The sequence below is a fragment of the Equus caballus genome, chromosome 1 (assembly GCF_041296265.1).
Source record: "Equus caballus isolate H_3958 breed thoroughbred chromosome 1, TB-T2T, whole genome shotgun sequence".
NCBI classification, from domain to species: domain Eukaryota; kingdom Metazoa; phylum Chordata; class Mammalia; order Perissodactyla; family Equidae; genus Equus; species Equus caballus.
Window position 1 is genome coordinate 174516587 of NC_091684.1, and position 9288 is coordinate 174525874.

The following is a 9288-nucleotide window of genomic DNA, read 5'->3' on the forward strand; positions in this document are numbered from 1 at the left end:
TCTGCCTCAGGATCTCCCATGAAATTGCAGTCAAGGTGTTGCACAGGGCTGCAGCCATCTGAAGGCTTGACTGGGGCTTGGGGATTCACTCCCAATAGGGCTTTCTTACGTAGCTGAGCCTCAGTTTCTCTCAGGTCGTTGTCAGGAGACCTCAGTTTCTTACCAAGTAGTATTTTCCATAGGGCTGTTCAAGACATGGCAACTGGCTTTCCCCTGAGCAAGTGATTTGAGGGAGCAAGGAAGAAGCCATCATGTCTTTTATGACATAGCCTTGGAAGTGACATGCCATGCTCCTGCCATAAGCTGTTGGTCACATGGATCAACCATGGTACACGTGGGAGGAGACAAGCACATGAATACCAAGAGGCAGGGACCACTGGGGCCATCTTGGAGGCTGGCCACCACACCTACTGATGTCATCCTGCATGTCCTCTTAGCTGTCAATGTAAGCTGTGTCTCATGGACACCTTCCCCAAAAGGCTGTACTCTGTGGGGGAGAATCCATCCAAGGTTTTTTTTGTTTTGTTTTGTTTTTGAGGAAGATTAGCCCTGAGCTAACATATGCTGCCAATCCTCCTCTCTTTGCTGAGGAAGATTGGCCCTGAGCTAACATCCGTGTCCACCTTCCTCTACTTTATATGTGGGACGCCTACCACAGCATGGCGTGCCAAGCGGGGCCATGTCCGCACCCAGGATCCGAACTGGCGAACCCCAGGCCGCCAAAGCAGAATGTGAGCACTTAACAGCTGCGGGACCGGGCCGGCCCCCTCCAAGGTTTTGAATGTGGCACTTGGTCACTGGGTAGCAGTATGGAGTGAAGTTGTGTCTCCCAGAGGTCATAGTGATAACAGCACCATCACTCTCTGTGGTGAGTCTGAGCGAGAAGATAACTCTTCCAGACAGACTCTGCTCTGTGCTCCTAATTCCCTCCCATGGTGCCCAGTGCTCTTTTGTGCCTTTAACATCCAATCTCTTACAAAAGAAGGCCCTAGGTGGCCCTGCATGCCCCGGCATGACTGAATCCTACCAGGGATTAAGCTCAAGTTAGGAGGAATACTCCCAACTGCTCCCTCCCACCCCCAAAGCACATGCATAAGGAGCCCTATCTGCAGTGTTCAGTGTGAGAAATGGGGAGGGGGGTGGGGAGATGGGGAGGTCGGATGGTGGAGGTGGAGCTGTGCTCCGGTTGGGGCACAGGGCGCCCTTCTTTCTGTCGCAGGAGAAGTGAATCCTAACACAAAGAGGCTGCCCTGGAGGAGAAGACACCAAAAGCAAAGGCACAGAGGCTACTCTCGATCCCCTACAGAGGACCTTCAAGGAAACTGTGAATTCAGTGGTCCTGCCACACTGTGAACCTGACGTCCCAGGAGAAGGAGCGGATGAGAGAAAGGAAAATTTCTTGAGTCTGGGGAGAAACTGTCTACTTGGCGCTTATACAACCTTAAAACAAATAAATTATCTTTGGGTTTGCACGTCAGTTGCTTGTAATTTTGGTTTTACCAATTTGTTTCCTTGGGGGGAGAAAATGAGTTTCTGGACCATCAAAGTTGAGAACTAGGCCCTGGGCTGAGATGGCCCTCGAGGCATTGCCCCCTGGGAAGGGCAGTGCAGGGTTATCAGGTTTTATCTTAGTGATCAATACTAGCTGCTATTTGCCAAAGGCTTACCATGTCCAGGCACTGTCATCTCATTCAGTCTTCCCCCAAAATCAGAGGGGTGGCTTCACTGTCTTTATTCTATGGGTGAAGAAACAGGCATGGCGAGGATAAAGAACTTGCTGAGTTATTCCTAAAACTCAGGAGGAGGTTCATACCCACATAAGACAAAATTCACATCCAAACTGTCTGCTTAATTGTCTCCCATGCTACTGGAGATGGATTTTTGCCAATGCCTGTCATTTTATTTATGGGCCATTATCAATTGTCCTTCCTCAGCAACACCTTTCGAGTTGCTACACTCTCTTGTCAGAAAAGAAAGCACAGTCTGAACTGACTGACCCACTTCACAGTCATCCATAGTTACCGCCCTGTCCTCCACGAACAATGGGCTTCTTATCTTTGACCTGTTGCTGCAGGTACTGGCATGGTTTCCACAGGGGTCATTCCCCTGGAAGTCACGGGTGAAGCCAAAAGAATCAATGAGCTTTCTGTTTGCAACCTTTCTGAGGGATTTTGTTTAAGGCTTGTCTCTTCAAACAGCATTTAGCTGGATTTTTTAAAAAGCTAATCTGATTCACCTGATTTTTAAATAGGTGACTTAACTTGCTTGCATTTTTTTGTAGTTCCTCATATTTGGACTTATTTCTTCTTTACTAAGCTTCTCTTCCCTACTTCTTTTTTTTTTCTCTTCTCATTTCTTGACTTCTGCTGAATTAATGAAGTTTTCTTGGTTCTTTTATTGGTTAGAAGTAATACATTCAGTTTCTACATCTGTGTTTGTGGTTAGGTGAAGCTTTTTTTTTGCTTGAGGAAGATTGTCGCTGAGCTAACATCTGTGCCGATCGTCATCTATTTTTATGTGGGATCCCAGCACAATATGGCTCGCTGAGCGGTGTGTAGGTCCACGCTGGGGATCCGAACCCATGAACCCTGGGCTGCTGAAGTGGAGCGTGTGAACTTAATCACTATCCCACCAGGCTGGCCTGGAGGTGAAACTTTTTTAAGATGCATACCTAACTACATTTTTCTATAAAAGTCAAAAGTTAATTAAAATGGTAATTCTCCTCCACTGAAGACACAGTGTCTTAATTTCCCTCTGCAATCTTTCCTCCTAACTTCCACATTATAGTTTAGTATTTTAATTCCTCCATGCTTTTAACCTCTCAATGGTTAAAATTTACTATCAATCACGGATTAGATTTGCCAACATGTTTTATTGCTCTCTTGGCCCACTGCTGCTTCTTGCCTCTTTTTCCTCCTTTTGGTTCATTTTCGTTTTTGCTGAACTAACGCTTTTGAAATTCTTTCAAGTCGTTCTTTCTCTTTGATGTTCTGTAATTGCACTCTGATCTCTCCAGCTAGGGCGAGGATTTATTTTTAATTATGTTGCTCGATATTTGGTGTATTTCTTCAATTCTGGAAGACTCAGCCATTAATTCTCAACAGGGCAATGCCATAGAAGTGTCCAGGAGGTGGGGACGACATTACCTAGGATGATCAAGAGAAGGTCTCTTGAGGAGGTGATGAGGGAGCTGTGACTTAAATGATGAGAAAGAGCCAGGCCTGGCGAGAAGAGTGCGCCAGGCAGAAGAAAGAGCACTGTGCACAGGCGTGGGATTCGGGAATTGAAGGAAGGCCCATGAGACTAGGGGTATGGTCAGTGAGAGGCGGTGTGCCAGGAGACTAGGTTAGATCAGAGAGGGAGGCAGGAGCCAGCTGTGTAAGGGTTTGGGTTGGGAGATGAAGGAGTTCAGTGTGAGCTTTTCTGGCAGGGACGCCTAGCTGTTTACCGGAATCCACTGATTCTTTCTTTCCTAGGCTCCAAGCTATATCCTCTGCCTTGCAGTTAGATGTGGCCACGTGACTGAGTCCTAAACAATGGGATGAGAGCAGCTGGGATGAATGCTACATCCAATCCCGGCCCGTAAATACTCCCAAAAATTCTCCCCCAGCCTCTTTTTTCCTTCTGCTTGACTGGGATGGAAACAACCACATCAATCTTGAAAGCCACGTGTTGAAGATGGCAGAATTGCCATCAATCTGGGTACCCAAGTGACTTTATGGAGCAAAACTCCTACCCCCATCCTCAACCCAACTGTCCTGAGCTGGAACTGCCCTGGAGTCTTACATGGAACCGTGGAATGTTTATTATTGCAACATACCCTAACTAATGCAGCCAAGAGGACCTTGTCAAAGAAAGCTAAAGTCCCATGGGGCACAGGGGAGAGGATAGAATGTCCAGGGTAAAATTAAATTATACAGATTAATAATGTCAGAGATGGAATGGCTTGCTGAGGGACTATTACTCTTTAAAGATGAAGCAATCATGGCCTAGAGAAATTAGCTGCTCTTCCCAAAGACACTCAAGGGGGAAGACCAGATTCTAAACCAGAACTCCCAATTTCTAGTCCAGGGTTCTTTCCTTGGGACTTGGGAAGGGAGATGGGGGGACTTGGAGGAGAAGGGTGAAGGAATCTCCACTTAGGTTTATCGGCCACTTGAGGGCTATGCTCTTTACTGTGGCTTTAGGACACCTCAGCAAGAACTTTGATTAGCTGCCCCTTTCATTCTTTGGACAAGTTCGTTCTCCCCTCCTGTGGCTGAGGATGCTTAAATCCTGGCAAAAATGCTTTGGGCTGTGTATCAGTTTAGAGCCTCAGCAGGAAGTGGGTAGGAACTCAAACTGGGTAATTGTAAATAGAGATTTTATTAAACTTGTCAAAGGTATGGTGGGGTTCAGGAAAGTGACTAGGATGGTGCAGTGCTCTGGGGCCTGCAACAGTGGGGACCATTGTCATGGCTAAGTCTGAAGGGGCCTACAGTCACACGCTTCATAATGTCGTTTTGGTCAATGACAGACAGCATATCTGACGGTGGTCCCATAAGATTAGTACCATAGAGCCTAGGTGCGAGGGAGGCTATACTATCTAGGTATGTGTGAGTACAATCTGTGATATTCACACAACGATGAAATTGCCTAACAATGCGTTTCTTAGAATGCATCCCCACTGTTAAGTGACGCATGACTGTACTATTTTCCTATTGGTGCTGTAAAAAGTTACCACAAATCTAGTGGTTTAAAACAACATAGATTTTTTATGTTATAGTTCTAAGGGGTCAGATATCTGAAATTGGTCTCACTGGGCCCAGATCAAGGTGTCCACAGTACTGCGTTCCTTTCTGGAGGCTCTAGGAAGAATCGTTTCCTTGCCTGTTGTAGCTTCTAGAGGCTGCCTGCATTCTTTGGCCCATGGCCCCCTTCCATACTCAAAGCCAGCAATGGCTGGTCCAGTCTTTCTAATGATGCATTTCTCCACTTCTGACTCTTCTGCTTCCCTCTTCCACATTTAAAGGACCCCTGTGATTACGTTGGACAAACCTGGATAATCCAGAATAAGCTCCTTATTTTGAAGTCAGATGATTAGCAATCTTAATTCCATCTGCAACCTTAATTCTCCCCTTGCTATATAACTTAACATACTCACCAGTTCTGAGAATTGGGATGTGGGTATCCTTGGGAGCCATTACTCTGCCTACGATAAAGTGGCAAGGACATGGAACAGTTACAGGAACCCAGAGGAGGGTAGCTGTGTGAGGTCACCTGACAGGAGTGTGACTTGTGGTAGAGAACGGGATTCCCCAGATCAGGAGTGGTAGATATCGCCTGGCCATTTTTCTACCAGGCCACAGTGGAGCAGGAAGCAAAGGAAGGACTTACTGTACTGGTTGGGTGATCAGTCCTGATTGGCATGAGGAAGTAGGGGTACTTTTACACAAGGGGGCAGTAAAGAGAATTTCCAGAACTCAGGGTCTTTATTTCGGTGTCTCTTAGTACTTCTACATCCTGTAATAACCATGGGAATTACAGCAGCCACAAGCCACCAAAGGCAGGGAAAATAGGGGGCCTGAGGGTCAGGGTTACTCTACCAGGCAGTCAACATGGACCAGCCTAAATGCGGTCAGGAGATAAGGGAAATTTAGAAAGGGTGGTGAAGGAGAAAGATGATTATCAGTCGTAACTTGGGACCAACTGCAACAGCAAGGACTCTTGTTTCTAACCCTCGTACCTGATTCTTCCAGGTGATTGCAACTGGCCACCACTTTAAGGGACCGTGCTACTGACTGGATCCATATCTCCCTCTAGGGGAAGTAGGGAGGGCATCTTGCATTCACAAAAAATTGAATGCCAACAATGTAGTATGGGAGTCAATATAACAGGAGAGAACGAGTGAAGTGAGTAGTGCGAGGGGTGGGTTGTACTTGATTCAAATCTATGTTCACGCTCAGATTTCCTCAGCAGTGACAGCCTTCTGGACTCTGCTGACCCTGTCAAGGGCTGACCACTACTTTTTCTGGGAACAGTAGGTCCTTCACCTTGACCACCACCTTGCAGCTGAACATCCATGAACTCCATGAGCTCAGAGTTTCTGGCTCCTCCCACCACATCCAGGCTTGGAAGATGTGCCACACTGATTCTCACTGCAGAAAGGGCCACCTGACAACACCTGGAGGTGTTGGGGCGTTAACTTCCTGTGGATCGAAATTTCACTAATGGAAAACAGGCAATGGACGGACATTGGCAGATAAATGCCCCTTCCTCCTCCCTCTCATGGCCTACTCCAAAGCACCTTTTCTCTTTGCAGTCTGTTTGGAGAAGAACCATATGCCAACCAGACATGCTTGCGGAGTTACCCGCTGTGATCTTTGAGGCTTATCTTGAAGTGTCAGCCAGAATGACAACGTGCCATTTTGAATTTCCTCACGTCTTCCTTTGCCTCACTTCCCTTTCCTCAGCCTTGCTGTTCTCTGTTCGTACTTCCCAAGTGTAATGGTTAGTTCTATGTGTCACCTTGGCTGGGCCACGGTCCCCAGATACGTGGTCAAATGTTATTCTGGATGTTTCTGTGAGGGTGCTTTCTGTGTGAGATTAACATTTAAATCCGTGGACTTTAAGTAAAGAGACCATCCATAATGTGGGTGGGCCTCATCCAACCAGTTGAAGGCTTATATAGAACAAAAGGCTGACCCCATGCAAACAAGAGAGAATTCTGCAGCCGACAGCCTTGGGACTTGAACTGCAGCATCAACTCTCCCCTGGGCCCCTGGACTGCTGGCCCACCCTGCAGATTTTGGACTTGTCAGATCCATAATTGCATGTGCCAATTCCTTAAAATAAATCGCTTTCTATATAAATACACACTGGTTCTGTTTTTCTGGAGAATCTTGACTCATACGTCAAGTAAGGCTTCAGTTCTTTCATCCTTGCTTCAGCCTCTGTTTTAGAGGGATTCAATCTGGCCAAGACACGGTCCCTGCCTTTCATGGACCTGAGGCCTTGTCTCCATCCCCATGTGGATATTAAAACCCCAGGCCCTAAACTCGAAGGGCCTATCTCTGAGTCCATACCCCATTGACTGCCCTAGTTTCATCTTTCTTACCATGCTGGCTTCCAGTTCCCCATTTCTTTCTGGAACTTAAGATTAGCCTTGAGCTAACATCTGCTGCCAATCCTCCTCTTTTTGCTGAGGAAGACTGGCCCTGAGCTAACATCCGTGCCCATCTTCCTCTACTTTTTATGTGGGACACCTGCCACAGCATGGCGTGTCAAGCGTGCCATGTCCGCACCTGGGATCCGAACCAGCGAACTCCGGGCCGCAGAAGTGGAATGTGCGCACTTAACCGCTGCACCACCAGGTCGGCCCCATCAACTACGTATTTTTAATATTATTATAGTTAGTCAGTATCTCTATGTATTTGTAGGGGGAGGGTAACCCTGTCTCTGTACAACACATTGACTGGAATTCCTCATGCAATTTGCACGTCGTCCATATACACATCATATTGTTACACAACAACAAACTCTTCATGTATGTGTGCACGTGTATGCATGTGAGGCTCATAACTTCCATCGAATGGGGATTGCATTTTCCTGACCATTTCACTAGTGTTGAATATTTAGATTGATTTTCATTTTTACTATTATAAATCATTTTGTGGTGAACGTATTTATGGATAAAGCTCTTCAGGCATTTAGAATTATGCCCCCAGTATAGATTCCAAAAAGTAGAATCACTGCATGGAAGAGTATAAACATTTTAAAATCCAAATCGCTCTCGTCAATTATGCCTCCATGCGATTCACTCTAGACGTCTTGACTGAAGTCTGGCATCGACTCGTCTCTCCTGACTTTGATCTGTTCCCTAAGGCGAATTCTTTAGATGGCTACTCTCATCCATTAAAGATTTCTTTTTCCTGGTCTCAGCCTCAGAAAGCAGGCATCTGCAAGTTTTATCTTTCCGGGTATAAGGACACAGTCGTGTCAATGACTAAATATTCCACATACTCATAACATAGCTATGGTTCTGGATTACATCTTAAAGCCACGAGAAGTGTTTGGACATTTGCTTCACCTTACTGGGAAACACACACTATGGCAGAGTGGTTGAATCCGAGTTCTGGGCTCGAACATGGCTGGATACAAATCACAGCTCCATTGCTTACTTGCTTTGTCACTTTGCAAATTATTTATCCTCACTGAGCTTTACATTTTTCATGTCAAATGGGAATAATAATAGTAGCTAACTCAAACGGCTGCCATGAGAATTAAAGGAGATAATGAACCCGGAGAACCGGAAGCACACGAAACAAGGCACACAGTGAGCCCTCACAAATGTAGCTGTTGTTGGCAAGTGGACACCAGGTTCTGACCGCCTGTCCCCGTGGCCCCCGTATCCTGATGGCAAATAGGAGCCATGGAGAGCCTGGCCCACCCCCCGGCCCCCCAGGGCACGGTTTGCCTTCCTCTCTTCTCTGTTTCTAATAGCACTTTGTAGATCACCTAAGTAATTACCCATTCTATTCTATTTTCATTTTAGTCCTTTAAAAATTGTTTAGTTTAAAAAAAATTAAAACAAAGATACCACTAAAGTCCCTTTCTTTCCACTTTTTAGAAATTATGGTACAACACACATAACATAAAATCCACCTCCACAGCTCTTTTCATCTTGTAAAACTGAAACTCTATACCTATTAAACAACAGCTCCCACTTCTCTCTTCCCCAGGCCCTGGCAGCCACCATTCTACTTTCCGTCTCCGAATTTGACTCCTCTAAGTACTTCATAAGTGGAATCACACAGCGTTTGTGTTTTTGTGACTGGCTTACTTCACACAGCATAATGTTCTCAAGGTTCATCCATGTTGTAGCATGTGTCAGAATTTTCTTCCTTTTTCAGGCTGAATAATGTTCCATTGTATGTATAGACCACATTTTGCTTATCCATTCACACTAAAGCCCCTTTGACAACATTCCTACTCTCTAATCCCTCTCCTGGGTGTTGGTGTTAACCATGCCCATGAACTTGGTATTTTTCTTCCAGACTTAAAATATTTTTTATTCAAATACTTGTACTTACAAAAAGTGCATAGTATGTATGGTATTTTACATAATATCAGATTGTATTTAATATTTTGCATCTTGTACTTTCCCCTTAATGTTTGTGAATTTATCCATGTTGATCCATATGGATCTAGTTACTCTCCTGTAATACTGTATAATTTTCCATTTTATGTATATATTCCAAGTTTTATTTACCCATTTTCCTATTGATCCCCAGGATTTGAGCCTGGTAA